This window comes from Anthonomus grandis, chromosome 11, assembly GCF_022605725.1.
Source record: "Anthonomus grandis grandis chromosome 11, icAntGran1.3, whole genome shotgun sequence".
Lineage (NCBI taxonomy): Eukaryota > Metazoa > Arthropoda > Insecta > Coleoptera > Curculionidae > Anthonomus > Anthonomus grandis.
Window position 1 is genome coordinate 28,789,929 of NC_065556.1, and position 12,869 is coordinate 28,802,797.

Consider the following 12,869-nt stretch of genomic DNA (forward strand, 5'->3'; position numbering starts at 1 on the left):
CGACTTTTGACCCCCTTTTTGGCATGAAAACCCATCTGAGACCCAGGAATCATAGAGGATCGCAATGAATTGATGGTTTACGTCTGCATTTGGATCAATTACGTACAAAAAGTAACATTTCAAGACGATTCAAGGCATATAAGAGAGGTGAGATGCGGTAGAAACCCAAAAATTCGTCTTTTAACCCCTTTTTTGGCATGAAAACTTATCTGACACCCAGGAATCATAGACGATCGTAATGAATTGATGGTTTACGTCTGCATTCGGATCAATTACGTAGAAAAAGTAACATTTCAAGACGATTCAAGGCATATTAAAAAGGTGAGATGCGGTAGAAACCCAAAAATTCGACTTTTGACCCCCTTTTTGGCATGAAAACCCATCTGACACCCAGGAATCATAGAGGATCGTAATGAATTGATGGTTTACGTCTGCATTCGGATCAATTACGTAGAAAAAGTAACATTTCAAGACGATTCAAGGCAGATTAGAGAGGTGAAATGCGGTAGAAATCCAAAAATTCGACTTTTGACCCCTTTTTTGGCATGAAAACCCATCTGAGACCCAGAAATCATAGACGATCGTAATGAATTGATGGTTTACGTCTGCATTCGGATCAATTACGTAGAAAAAGTAACATTTCAAGACGATTCAAGGCATATAAGAGAGGTGAGATGCGGTAGAAACCCTAAAATTCGACTTTTGACCCCTTTTTTGGCATGAAAACCCATCTGACACCCAAGAATCATAGAGGATCGCAATGAATTGATGGTTGACGTCTACATTCGTTTTAATTATGTATGAAAAATAACATTTCATGATGATTCAAGGCATATAAGAGAGGTGAGATGCGGTAGAAACCCTAAAATTCGACTTTTGACCCCTTTTTTGGCATGAAAACCCATCTGAGACCCAGGAATCATAGACGATCGTAATGAATTGATGGTTTACGTCTGCATTCGGATCAATTACGTAAAAAAAGTAACATTTCAAGACGATTCAAGGCATATTAGAGAGGTGAGATGAGGTAGAAACCCAAAAATTCGACTTTTGACCCCTTTTTTGGCATGAAAACGCATCTAAGACCCAGGAATCATAGAGGATCGCAATGAATTGATGGATCACGTCTGCATTCAGTTTAATTACGGACGAAAAGTAACATTTCAAGACGATTCAAGGCATATAAGAGAGGTGAGATGCGTTAGAAACCCAAAAATTCGTCTTTTAACCCCTTTTTTGGCATGAAAACCCATCTGACACCCAGGAATCATAGACGATCGTAATGAATTGATGGTTTACGTCTGCATTCGGATCAATTACGTAAAAAAAGTAACATTTCAAGACGATTCAAGGCATATTAGAGAGGTGAGATGCGGTAGAAACCCAAAAATTCGTCTTTTGACCCCTTTTTTGGCATGAAAACCCATCTGAGACCCAGGAATCATAGAGGATCGCAATGAATTGATGGTTTACGTCTGCATTTGGATCAATTACGTACAAAAAGTAACATTTCAAGACGATTCAAGGCATATTAGAGAGGTGAGATGCGGTAGAAACCCTAAAATTCGACTTTTGACCCCTTTTTTGGCATGAAAACCCATCTGAGACCCAGGAATCATAGACGATCGTAATGAATTGATGGTTTACGTCTGCATTCGGATCAATTACGTAGAAAAAGTAACATTTCAAGACGATTCAAGGCATATTAGAGAGGTGAGATGCGGTAGAAACCCTAAAATTCGACTTTTGACCCCTTTTTTGGCATGAAAACCCATCTGACACCCAAGAATCATAGAGGATCGCAATGAATTGATGGTTGACGTCTACATTCGTTTTAATTATGTATGAAAAATAACATTTCATGATGATTCAAGGCATATAAGAGAGGTGAGATGCGGTAGAAACCCAAAAATTCGTCTTTTATTATATTTTGTCTTATATCGTATATTCGTTCGTATATTCGTCTTATATCATATTTATAAATATATATATACACAACAGGCCAATTTTTTATCAAATTCATTGAACGTTTAAAAAATGTAAATTTTTTTGTCTCGATAGCTTTTTCCAACATAAAAGGCTTTAACTAAGGATCTTCAAACTTTAATAGTATACAGAGAAGTTTTATAAATTCTTAGAGGTAATTTATTCATGATAAAGTGGATCTTTTCTATTAATAAACCCCGTGTACTAAAAGCAACTCTCGCTGATAAGAAATCTATGCGGGTTTCCACAAACGCTAATTAGACAGAAACTAATACCTCTGAACGGTGTAAATAACGGTCGTAACACAAAAGCAATTAACTATTAAACAACTAATAATAACGTTAAAGTCATAATTAATAAATACGTTTTAGCAATTTATTAATAAATCATTAAATAATCACGACTTACTTTCATAAATTTACATAAACGACGATCGTTAAAAATGATTTTTTTGTTGGCCCAGTATTGTTAAAGAGTTCTCATTCATTTGGTACTGAATTCTTACGTAATCCTTATGACACTAAAAAATGAAAGGAAGAGACACGATTTTGATTTAAATTCGGAGGTCGTTAACATCATGTTTGACAACAGTGAATTGGCACGATATAAAAAAAAGAAATCGAAACTGAATTATTAAATTTTTTACTGATTAAAAATGTTAACAACGTCTTCATGTTCCAATAATCAGACTGATGTTCTTTGTGTACGCTTTTACAATTTTTAAATAAAAAAAATTATAAATTGGCGATATTAATTATAAATTCGTCCCGGGGTATCGGACCAAGCAAATAATTACCATCATTCGTTACATTTTATTGGTTTTTGTGTCAAAATTAGCCCAATTCTCTTTTAGGCTTATTTGGGAATTTTTATAAAATAGTCCCTCTTATGTGGGGAAATTTCTCTATGAAAGTACAGGCCTTTCACGAGGACTTGTGCATGTGCTTTTTTAAAATTTATTTTACTTTATATAGATCCTATCTAAGTTAATTAAATCTCCATCTCCATATTATGATCGCTAGTGTTTTTTAATGAACGTGCAACTTTTACTTCTACATGAGTCTCGTTAATTAATTAAAAAAAAAATTATAAAGGCAAGACTTACTTCGCTTTTGCTTCAGCTTTTTGGGTTTAGTCGTCCCTATTTTGGACATAAATTCGGTTGTAGTTATTAATTTTTTTTAATTATACTTTGACACTAACCAATTTAGACGTAACAAAATTTGATATTTATCGTAAAATGACGTTTGATGGTCCCTGGATGGACGTTCCTGGAGCGTTCGAGAAGTTATTTCTTTTAATTCCCAAAAAAAAATATTTTTTTTTTATTGTTTAAGAATTTTTTTTACAAAAAAAATTTTTTTTTCAATTTCTTGTACAATTTTCAAAAAACGCTGAAATAGGTGTCTCATTAATTTCAATGGACAATAACTGTACAAATTTTTAAAAGTGTAACTTTTTTAGTTTTTGAGTTATGAGCATTTTGATAAGATTTTTTAGGAAAAATTCACTTTTTTTCAAAAAAAAATATTTTTTTCCAATTTCTTGTACAATTTTCAAAAAACGCTGAAATAGGTGTCTCATTAATTTTAATGGACAATACCTGTACAAATTTTTAAAAGTGTAACTTTTTTAGTTTTTTAGTTATGAGCATGTTGATAAGATTTTTTAGGAAAAATTAACTTTTTTTCAAAAAAAAATATTTTTTTCCAATTTCTTGTACAATTTTCAAAAAACGCTGAAATAGGTGTCTCATTAATTTCAATGGACAATAACTGTACAAATTTTCAAAAGTGTAACTTTTTTAGTTTTTTAGTTATGAGCATGTTGGTAAGATTTTTTAGGAAAAATTAACTTTTTTTTAAAAAAAAATATTTTTTTCCAATTTCTTGTACAATTTTCAAAAAACGCTGAAATAGGTGTCTCATTAATTTCAATGGACAATAACTGTACAAATTTTCAAAAGTGTAACTTTTTTAGTTTTTTAGTTATGAGCATGTTGGTAAGATTTTTTAGGAAAAATTAACTTTTTTTTAAAAAAAAATATTTTTTTCCAATTTCTTGTACAATTTTCAAAAAACGCTGAAATAGGTGTCTCATTAATTTCAATGGACAATAACTGTACAAATTTTCAAAAGTGTAACTTTTTTAGTTTTTTAGTTATGAGCATGTTGGTAAGATTTTTTAGGAAAAATTAACTTTTTTTTAAAAAAAAATATTTTTTTCCAATTTCTTGTACAATTTTCAAAAAACGCTGAAATAGGTGTCTCATTAATTTCAATGGACAATAACTGTACAAATTTTCAAAAGTGTAACTTTTTTAGTTTTTTAGTTATGAGTATGTTGATAAGATTTTTTAGGAAAAATTAACTTTTTTTCAAAAAAAATATTTTTTTCCAATTTCTTGTAGAATTTTCAAAAAACGCTGAAATAGGTGTCTCATTAATTTCAATGGACAATAACTGTACAAATTTTCAAAAGTGTAACTTTTTTAGTTTTTTAGTTATGAGCATGTTGGTAAGATTTTTTAGGAAAAATTAACTTTTTTTCAAAAAAAAATATTTTTTTTCCAATTCTTGTACAATTTTCAAAAAACGCTGAAATAGGTGTCTCATTAATTTCAATGGACAATAACTGTACAAATTTTCAAAAGTGTAACTTTTTTAGTTTTTTAGTTATGAGCATGTTGGTAAGATTTTTTAGGAAAAATTAACTTTTTTTCAAAAAAAAATATTTTTTTTCCAATTCTTGTACAATTTTCAAAAAACGCTGAAATAGGTGTCTCATTAATTTCAATGGACAATAACTGTACAAATTTTCAAAAGTGTAACTTTTTTAGTTTTTTAGTTATGAGCATGTTGGTAAGATTTTTTAGGAAAAATTAACTTTTTTTCAAAAAAAAATATTTTTTTTCCAATTCTTGTACAATTTTCAAAAAACGCTGAAATAGGTGTCTCATTAATTTCAATGGACAATAACTGTACAAATTTTCAAAAGTGTAACTTTTTTAGTTTTTTAGTTATGAGCATGTTGGTAAAATTTTTTAGGAAAAATTAACTTTTTTTCAAAAAAAAATATTTTTTTCCAATTTCTTGTAGAATTTTCAAAAAACGCTGAAATAGGTGTCTCATTAATTTCAATGGACAATAACTGTACAAATTTTCAAAAGTGTAACTTTTTTAGTTTTTTAGTTATGAGCATGTTGGTAAGATTTTTTAGGAAAAATTAACTTTTTTTCAAAAAAAAATATTTTTTTTCCAATTCTTGTACAATTTTCAAAAAACGCTGAAATAGGTGTCTCATTAATTTCAATGGACAATAACTGTACAAATTTTCAAAAGTGTAACTTTTTTAGTTTTTTAGTTATGAGCATGTTGGTAAGATTTTTTAGGAAAAATTAACTTTTTTTCAAAAAAAAATATTTTTTTTCCAATTCTTGTACAATTTTCAAAAAACGCTGAAATAGGTGTCTCATTAATTTCAATGGACAATAACTGTACAAATTTTCAAAAGTGTAACTTTTTTAGTTTTTTAGTTATGAGCATGTTGGTAAGATTTTTTAGGAAAAATTAACTTTTTTTCAAAAAAAAATATTTTTTTTCCAATTCTTGTACAATTTTCAAAAAACGCTGAAATAGGTGTCTCATTAATTTCAATGGACAATAACTGTACAAATTTTCAAAAGTGTAACTTTTTTAGTTTTTTAGTTATGAGCATGTTGGTAAGATTTTTTAGGAAAAATTAACTTTTTTTCAAAAAAAAATATTTTTTTTCCAATTCTTGTACAATTTTCAAAAAACGCTGAAATAGGTCTCTCATTAATTTCAATGGACAATAACTGTACAAATTTTCAAAAGTGTAACTTTTTTAGTTTTTTAGTTATGAGCATGTTGGTAAAATTTTTTAGGAAAAATTAACTTTTTTTCAAAAAAAAATATTTTTTTCCAATTTCTTGTAGAATTTTCAAAAAACGCTGAAATAGGTGTCTCATTAATTTCAATGGACAATAACTGTACAAATTTTCAAAAGTGTAACTTTTTTAGTTTTTTAGTTATGAGCATGTTGGTAAGATTTTTTAGGAAAAATTAACTTTTTTTCAAAAAAAAATATTTTTTTTCCAATTCTTGTACAATTTTCAAAAAACGCTGAAATAGGTGTCTCATTAATTTCAATGGACAATAACTGTACAAATTTTCAAAAGTGTAACTTTTTTAGTTTTTTAGTTATGAGCATGTTGGTAAGATTTTTTAGGAAAAATTAACTTTTTTTCAAAAAAAAATATTTTTTTTCCAATTCTTGTACAATTTTCAAAAAACGCTGAAATAGGTGTCTCATTAATTTCAATGGACAATAACTGTACAAATTTTCAAAAGTGTAACTTTTTTAGTTTTTTAGTTATGAGCATGTTGGTAAGATTTTTTAGGAAAAATTAACTTTTTTTTAAAAAAAAATATTTTTTTCCAATTTCTTGTACAATTTTCAAAAAACGCTGAAATAGGTGTCTCATTAATTTCAATGGACAATAACTGTACAAATTTTCAAAAGTGTAACTTTTTTAGTTTTTTAGTTATGAGCATGTTGGTAAGATTTTTTAGGAAAAATTAACTTTTTTTAAAAAAAAAATATTTTTTTCCAATTTCTTGTACAATTTTCAAAAAACGCTGAAATAGGTGTCTCATTAATTTCAATGGACAATAACTGTACAAATTTTCAAAAGTGTAACTTTTTTAGTTTTTTAGTTATGAGTATGTTGATAAGATTTTTTAGGAAAAATTAACTTTTTTTCAAAAAAAATATTTTTTTCCAATTCTTGTACAATTTTCAAAAAACGCTGAAATAGGTGTCTCATTAATTTCAATGGACAATAACTGTACAAATTTTCAAAAGTGTAACTTTTTTAGTTTTTTAGTTATGAGCATGTTGGTAAGATTTTTTAGGAAAAATTAACTTTTTTTCAAAAAAAAATATTTTTTTTCCAATTCTTGTACAATTTTCAAAAAACGCTGAAATAGGTGTCTCATTAATTTCAATGGACAATAACTGTACAAATTTTCAAAAGTGTAACTTTTTTAGTTTTTTAGTTATGAGCATGTTGGTAAAATTTTTTAGGAAAAATTAACTTTTTTTCAAAAAAAAATATTTTTTTCCAATTTCTTGTAGAATTTTCAAAAAACGCTGAAATAGGTGTCTCATTAATTTCAATGGACAATAACTGTACAAATTTTCAAAAGTGTAACTTTTTTAGTTTTTTAGTTATGAGCATGTTGGTAAGATTTTTTAGGAAAAATTAACTTTTTTTCAAAAAAAAATATTTTTTTTCCAATTCTTGTACAATTTTCAAAAAACGCTGAAATAGGTGTCTCATTAATTTCAATGGACAATAACTGTACAAATTTTCAAAAGTGTAACTTTTTTAGTTTTTTAGTTATGAGCATGTTGGTAAGATTTTTTAGGAAAAATTAACTTTTTTTCAAAAAAAATATTTTTTTCCAATTTCTTGTACAATTTTCAAAAAACGCTGAAATAGGTGTCTCATTAATTTCAATGGACAATAACTGTACAAATTTTCAAAAGTGTAACTTTTTTAGTTTTTTAGTTATGAGCATGTTGGTAAGATTTTTTAGGAAAAATTAACTTTTTTTCAAAAAAAAATATTTTTTTTCCAATTCTTGTACAATTTTCAAAAAACGCTGAAATAGGTGTCTCATTAATTTCAATGGACAATAACTGTACAAATTTTCAAAAGTGTAACTTTTTTAGTTTTTGAGTTATGAGCATGTTGATAAGATTTTTTAGGAAAAATTTACTTTTTTTCAGAAAAAAATATTTTTTTCCAATTTCTTGTACAATTTTCAAAAAACGCTGAAATAGGTGTCTCATTAATTTTAACGGACAATAACTGTACAAATTTTCAACAGTGTAACTTTTTTAGTTTTTTAGTTATGAGCATGTTGATAAGATTTTTTAGGAAAAATTAACTTTTTTTCAAAAAAAATATTTTTTTCAATTTCTTGTACAATTTTCGAAAAACCCTGAAATAGGTGTCTCATTAATTTCAATGGACAATAACTGTACAAATTTTCAAAAGTGTAACTTTTTTAGTTTTTGAGTTATGAGCATTTTGATAAGATTTTTTAGGAAAAATTAATTTTTTTTCAAAAAAAATATTTTTTTCCAATTTCTTGTACAATTTTCAAAAAACGCTGAAATAGGTGTCTCATTAATTTTAATGGACAATAACTGTACAAATTTTCAACAGTGTAACTTTTTTAGTTTTTGAGTTATGAGCATATGTGTCGCAACAGTTTTCCTTAATTTTTTAAAACCTATAGGCATAATAGCCCTTGATACACAGATAAGCTGAAGGGACCCTTTTTGAGGTTGCTCTTTTCGCACCGAGAATTTTGCAAAACTTTGCTACTGTACGACCTTTAAATTAAACTAGTAAGCAATTAAAGTAAGCTAAAACTAAATAATTACATTTTATATACGCAATTAACAGTTTACGTATTTTTTTGGCAACTTGAAGCATTCGATAAATTTAAAATAGCTCGAGAGCGGGCCCACCTGACGCATAAAACACAAAAATAACAACCAAGAGCATCATATTATGAATCACACCGAGTACTTTCCTTATATTGTACTTCCCTAGTTTTGTGCCAAAATTAATTTGGGACAAACAGAAAAAAAAGGAAACAACGAACTTGGGGGATGGTTTTTACCTTTGCCCTTCTTAGGGACCTTCTGAAAACTAGACCAGATATAAGTTTTCGTTTTAATTCTATCCCCGTTGGCAAAAAAATCAATTTCACTACTGAACTGCCTCTTGGTTTTCCCTTTATATCCCATTCTACTGCCGGAACCGTTATTGTTCACGTCCACCAAACTCGCGCTAAAAAACGACTGGATTCTGTTCAAAGGGCCCATCGGAGTAAAAGTTCAATAGCATCACTTTTCTATAATAATTTCGCAAAAAAAAAAATATGAAAAAGCTTTTCTCGTGACGAGGAAACACCGAAACAAGACGAACGAGTCACGGTGGTTTCACAAACGATATTAACGGAAACTGTTAGAATATGATGCTGATGCTACCGTCCGGCACTGTTCGACTTACCGTAATAAATTGAAAGAAAGTTTGCGGTACCTGCAGTCAGTTTGTAGTTTTTTTTTGTGCGTGAAATTCTGCATTGGGGGAAGCAAATATACAATTAAGTGTTTTTTTTTTAAATGCTAGATGATAATATTATGAATGTATTGGCATATTTTACTGCATATCCGCAAGCTTCAATTAGATGTACTAATGACAATTTAGGTTTGTTTCATTATTCAATTCAAAAAATATTTGCCAATCATAAAATGCGTTCATACAAGTTCTCCAAAGTTCGGGCTTTGAAACCATAAGACACAGTAGGGTAGAATTCTGTGAAAACATTTTGATCCATATTGATGAAGATGCTGATTAAAAGTTGACCTATTGGAAATGATAAAATATGGAAAAACGTCACATTTTTGGCTTTTTGTACAATTTTCTCAAAACGCTGAAATAGGGGTCTCATGAATTTTAATGAACAATAAGTAGAAATTTTCAAAAGCGTAACTTGCTTAGTTTTTAAGTTATGAGCATGAAAAACGTCACATTTTTGGCTTTACGTGACTCAAAATTTTGACATTTGAATAATGGAAAATATTGACATTTTTCGCTTTGTTTGAATCAAAATTGATCTTATCAAAACTAATTAAAGAATAGCTTCAACTGCCTAGAGTGTCAAATTTAATGTGAAATAGAAAATTTCGACATTTAAAAAATTGACAAGAGATTTACATAGCTAGTCCTTAGACTCGATCAATGACCCCGAGATCATATATATGTGACTGTGTAGGATACAATATATTTTTTATTTACGTATATATCTTATAGGGTAATAATAGAATATTATACACAAAGAAATCTAGAAAAAAATAGGAAATGCATTAACGTTTATGAAACAATAATTATACCAAATAAGATATACAATTACCTGACTCATAATTGATTCATGGAAAATGGAAGAACGTCACAATTTTTACTTTACTTTGCTGACTCACTGTATGTGCTCTTCTTGTCTCTTTATTTACACCTAAAGCAAGAAATTCCTTTTATTTCACGTAAACTTCACTTTTTAAGAAAACTTTGGGCACTAGGGATCTCAAGCAACCTACGATAGTTAAATAAACGTTAATTTTTGGTTTATACGAGATGTACATTTTTGGTTAAACTTCTTGAACTATAAGTATTGGATAAAATATTCGCGAAAATACGTTGAGGAATTTAGTATTATGTTTATGTTTTATTTACGTTTAACAAGAAGTGACATGTTAATATACAATTATTGTTTTATAAAGTTAAACGTTTAAGTATGTTATATTGTATAATATTTAAAGACGTTTATATATAAATGCGTTTAATGGAATGAGATTTTTTTTTTATTTGTAGAATTGTTTTATGCATCAAATGGCATTTTTCGACGCATAAAGAAAAAAATTAATTTTTACCAGTGGTGTCCATAAGGGAGTTATCAAGAATATTATTTAATAAAAAAACAATACACCACTGCATTTTTTTAAAATAAATTTAATTTTTTAAATCCTCGTTGAGTTTTGAACTAATTTGTATTCTTGAAATTTTTTATTGTATATCTTATTTGGTATAAATATTGTTTCATACACGTTAATGCATTTCCTTTTTTTTTAGATTTCTTTGTGTATAATATTCTATTATTACACTATAAGATGTATATGTAAATGAAAAGTATATTGTATCCGACACAATGACATAGTGTTTGTGAGTTTTCAATTTTTTGTACAATTTTCCAAAAAACGCTGAAATAGGTGTCTCATTAATTTCAATGGACAATAACTGTACAAATTTTCAAAAGTGTAACTTTTTTAGTTTTTTAGTTATGAGCATGTTGGTAAGATTTTTTAGGAAAAATTAACTTTTTTTCAAAAAAAATATTTTTTTTTAAATTTCTTGTACAATTTTCGAAAAACGCTGAAATAGGTGTCTCATTAATTTCAATGGACAATAACTGTACAAATTTTCAAAAGTGTAACTTTTTTAGTTTTTTAGTTATGAGCATGTTGGTAAGATTTTTTAGGAAAAATTAACTTTTTTTCAAAAAAAATTTTTTTTTTCCAATTTCTTGTACAATTTTCAAAAAACGCTGAAATAGGTGTCTCATTAATTTCAATGGACAATAACTGTACAAATTTTCAAAAGTGTAACTTTTTTAGTTTTTGAGTTATGAGCATGTTGCTAAGATTTTTTAGGAAAAATTAACTTTTTTTCAAAAAAAAATATTTTTTTCCAATTTCTTGTACAATTTTCAAAAAACGCTGAAATAGGTGTCTCATTAATTTCAATGGACAATAACTGTACAAATTTTCAAAAGTGTAACTTTTTTAGTTTTTTACTTATGAGCATGTTGATAAGATTTTTTAGGAAAAATTAACTTTTTTTCAAAAAAAATTTTTTTTTTCCAATTTCTTGTACAATTTTCAAAAAACGCTGAAATAGGTGTCTCATTAATTTCAATGGACAATAACTGTACAAATTTTCAAAAGTGTAACTTTTTTAGTTTTTGAGTTATGAGCATGTTGCTAAGATTTTTTAGGAAAAATTAACTTTTTTTCAAAAAAAAATATTTTTTTCCAATTTCTTGTACAATTTTCAAAAAACGCTGAAATAGGTGTCTCATTAATTTCAATGGACAATAACTGTACAAATTTTCAAAAGTGTAACTTTTTTAGTTTTTTAGTTATGAGCATGTTGATAAGATTTTTTAGGAAAAATTAACTTTTTTTCAAAAAAAATATTTTTTTCCAATTTCTTGTACAATTTTCAAAAAACGCTGAAATAGGTGTCTCATTAATTTCAATGGACAATAACTGTACAAATTTTCAAAAGTGTAACTTTTTTAGTTTTTTAGTTATGAGCATGTTGGTAAGATTTTTTAGGAAAAATTAACTTTTTTTCAAAAAAAAATTTTTTTTTCCAATTTCTTGTACAATTTTCAAAAAACGCTGAAATAGGTGTCTCATTAATTTCAATGGATAATAACTGTACAAATTTTCAAAAGTGTAACTTTTTTAGTTTTTTAGTTATGAGCATGTTGATAAGATTTTTTAGGAAAAATTAACTTTTTTTCAAAAAAAATATTTTTTTCCAATTTCTTGTACAATTTTCAAAAAACGCTGAAATAGGTGTCTCATTAATTTCAATGGACAATAACTGTACAAATTTTCAAAAGTGTAACTTTTTTAGTTTTTTACTTATGAGCATGTTGGTAAGATTTTTTAGGAAAAATTAACTTTTTTTCAAAAAAAAATATTTTTTTTCCAATTCTTGTACAATTTTCAAAAAACGCTGAAATAGGTGTCTCATTAATTTCAATGGACAATAACTGTACAAATTTTCAAAAGTGTAACTTTTTTAGTTTTTTAGTTATGAGCATGTTGGTAAGATTTTTTAGGAAAAATTAACTTTTTTTCAAAAAAAATATTTTTTTCCAATTTCTTGTACAATTTTCAAAAAACGCTGAAATAGGTGTCTCATTAATTTCAATGGACAATAACTGTACAAATTTTCAAAAGTGTAACTTTTTTAGTTTTTTAGTTATGAGCATGTTGGTAAGATTTTTTAGGAAAAATTAACTTTTTTTCAAAAAAAAATATTTTTTTCCAATTTCTTGTACAATTTTCAAAAAACGCTGAAATAGGTGTCTCATTAATTTCAATGGACAATAACTGTACAAATTTTCAAAAGTGTAACTTTTTTAGTTTTTGAGTTATGAGCATTTTGATAAGATTTTTTTTTCAAAAAAAAATATTTTTTTCCAATTTCT

General features: G+C 27.1%; 1 protein-coding gene and 1 long non-coding RNA gene across 2 annotated transcripts in view; one reads left to right on the forward strand and one right to left on the reverse strand.

Moving 5' to 3' along the window:
* LOC126742551 (restin homolog) overlaps positions 1-12,869 on the reverse strand; it is a 127,874-nt gene that overhangs the window by 45,647 nt on the left and 69,358 nt on the right. The window lies entirely within an intron of this gene.
* Positions 216-1,997, forward strand: LOC126742553 (uncharacterized). Its single transcript, XR_007662600.1, has 3 exons — positions 216-495; positions 1,366-1,539; positions 1,888-1,997. It is a non-coding gene; the product is annotated as an uncharacterized LOC126742553 (long non-coding RNA).